Source organism: Teleopsis dalmanni, chromosome 1, assembly GCF_002237135.1.
Source record: "Teleopsis dalmanni isolate 2A chromosome 1, ASM223713v2, whole genome shotgun sequence".
Lineage (NCBI taxonomy): Eukaryota > Metazoa > Arthropoda > Insecta > Diptera > Diopsidae > Teleopsis > Teleopsis dalmanni.
Genome location: NC_051846.1, coordinates 149,216,158 through 149,219,663, shown reverse-complemented (window position 1 = coordinate 149,219,663; position 3,506 = coordinate 149,216,158).

The following is a 3,506-nucleotide window of genomic DNA, read 5'->3' as shown; positions in this document are numbered from 1 at the left end:
TAAAACTATGATTTTAAATAAAATTATCTCAACCCGTTGAAATGTAAAATATATTGGAAACAAATATAGATTTATATCTATATTAATATAGATATATTAACAAATATAGATTTAAACATTTCTTATCCTACAATATTTAACACAATGTCTTACAAAAGTTTGCTATCTGGAATCAAATAATCTTACTCTGAATACATGCACACAGTAGATTTAATGACAATAAAGTGATACATGAATTAGCTAAGGAAGCTGCCTCAAGATTATTATTATTAGAGGTTAGAATGCACTGCGACCAGAATAGATCTATTGTGCATTGCCTCAAGATAACCATATAGGTCGAAGCTAATTATGGGTTTCAACGAACTTCAAAGGTCTAGCTGCACTGGATTACATCAGCAAAGCCAACTACGAATAGTCTAACGGGTAATGATCCCACTGAATCAAGCTCTTCTTCCCAAAATACTTTGAGAAATATAGCAAATGCCTGCTAAATCTAAATAGTTCGCATTTAGAAACAATAAGTGGGATAATAAATGATCACTGCGGTTAAATAACCATTAGAAACCATTAAAAGCACATAATATGTAACATAGATTATCACAGAAACGGCTTTACATATCTTTGAATAATGCATTGCTCTTAAATATAATAGGAGAGAGAGAAAGCGAGAGAGAGTAAGAGAGAGAGAGAGTAAGAGAGGGAGAAAGTAAGAGAGAGAGAAATAGAGAGAGAAAGCGAGAGAGGGAGAGAGAGAGAGAGAAAGAGAGAGAAAGAATTGAACTGCAAATCAGAGTGTCGAACATCGACCTAGAAAATATTTTGACTTTTCTAGATATAATTGTGGTGAAGAATCTTTTTAAAGGCATTAGAAAGGCAAGAATTTTCCACAAAGCATTAATTGATGAATAAATCAAGTTAAGTACTTATACATTGACCTAGAAAAATAATAACTATGGTATTGATATATATAACTGCAAGAAAGAAATTCTTCAGTAACTTTAAAAAGAATAAATCTAGTTAAGTACTTATACATTGACCTAGAATAGACATAGCAATGGTATAGATATAAATAGCTATAAGAAAGAAACGCTTCAGTGACTTTTTAAAGGCAAACATTTTTCATATAGCATCGGAACAAGAATAAATCAAGTCAAGTACTTGTAGATTGACGTAGAAAATATATACGAATAGTATAGATATATATAGCTGTAGTGAAAGAAATCCTTCAGTGACTTTAGAAAGACAAAAATTTTCCACAAAGCATTGATCCATGACTCAATGAAGTCGAGTATTTAAATATGGATCTAGAAAAGATATAGCTCTAGTATAGATAAATATATAGATGTAGTGAAATAAGTCCTTCAGTGACTTTCGAAAGGATGAGAATGAATATTTCATCAATGAACGTAGCGCCACAGAAGATTAATGTTGGACCTTGTATAACATCTTTAAATAATATTGTAAATTTATTGTTAATGCAAATATGTCTCTTAAAGCTCTTTACTACTAATACTGCTCTCTGTTCCAATGTACTTCATTTTACATCTTTATGTACGTAATAAAATTTATAAGTTATGGGTCAATAATATCATTTATGAAAATGTCAGTCACATAACATTTCTTATGGATTTGATAAACATATCAATATATCACTCATTGTCGTAAGTAATTACAGTCTGTCTTTAACTGTGCATAAAAAAAGATACATTTAGAAAAGTGATTATTTTACAACATTTTACATGTTTTCGGTCAAATTATTTTGTTAATTTGTATCTGCAACTATTCACGATTTTTATGAGCGCACATGAATGTAATGAAGTTCAAGAAATGATTGACGCGTTGAGTGGCGTTGCCGTGCGGCGTTCAAGTTGCCAATGAAAGGAAAGTTTCTGCTTATCAACACGTCTCAAATGCGTTTAACATGTGTTAACGTGGAGCGTTCAGGTCTTACCTTTGCACTTGGCTTGGGTGCAAGAGTGCAGTTGGAGAATTTTAATTAATTTGTACGACGCTTTAGTCCGACGACGACAAGTGGAATTTAGGCTAATGAAATTTTATAACGCAATGAGGGTGTGTGACGCTAAGTTTCCAAATAATCCACTAGCCGCGAGACTATAGTTTCTCAACGACGGCTTGGGAAATTGTCAACAAAACTGAGAGTTAGAAAGGCAAATAAATAGTAAACGGTTTTCTGTTTAGGTAAAATAGTTATTAAATTAAAAAAATAATAATTTCTATGCTTTTTCACTTTTTAATAGGAAATAAATTTTCATCAAATTTTTGTTTTTTTTTATAAAAGTGAAATTTATAAACAACACTCACTTTTAGTTACAGTTATTGCAGAAGACAAATATAACTAGGGAACTTCTCAATAGGACGCTAAAAATAGTTCCACAAAATCAATGAGAACAAAACATATTAATTCTTTTAATAAAAAAATATTTTGAAAGAATATAATTTATTGGCACTATTTTTGTGTTAAAAATAACTCTATTTCATTATATTAAAAATAAAACTTAACAGATTAAAACGAAACCTTGGCAAACTTTTAAAATTTGCATAACCCTAAGTCAATCCATCAAATTAACTAAAAAGAAATTAAACATCAAATAAAATTTTGTCAACAAGTTTCACAAAAATTATTGTTAGAAAACAATAATTATTTTATTATAAAATAAAGAAACTTTATTAAATAAATATTAAATAATATCTTAAAGAATTATATATTGTCTTCTTAATTTATGAAAATTACTTTAACCGACATTTCTCAATGCTATGCCAATCAACTACCTGCATAAAGACAATCAGATACAGATTCAGATACAAGATTGACAAGCCATTGTCAAAATCTGACAAATCTTTTTCTTCATCTCTTTTTTTTTTTAAAAAATTAATTTTTTTTTTTGAGTTCTTTAGAGTGTAAAGATTTTTTAATCGTTTTTGTTTGCTTCTCTTTCAAATCTCTGGACCGTCGTCTCCGATAATAATTGGTCATCATAACAATCGTTTTGTGCGTGCGGCACAGCAACTTTCTCTAAATGGAAATTTAAAATTGAAATTTTAAATTCCATTGGAGAATTTTTTAAATTTCATTTTTTTCACTATTTCTATTCTGTTGTATTGTATTATGTGTAGTATGATTGTATGATTGTATGATGATTCACGTCTGCGTTATTAGTATCATTAACAATAGCTTAAAATTTTCTATAACCAAAATTGTGAGAAATTTGTATTGTTTGACTTCAAGACAAACGCTCAAGCGACTTAAAAATGAATATTAATTTTAAAAATTCATTAAAATTTAAAATTTATTCTTCTACAGATTTTTATCTTAAAATAAAATTATTTTATATATTTACTACTGATGAAAATTTAGTTTCCTTTAGCGACTTTAAAAATAAATAATAAAAATAAAAAATTAATTAAAGCATAAATGCATGTGTATTTTATAAATGCAGGAAATATTATATTTTATAAGAATTTTATATATTTTAATATTATTTTAA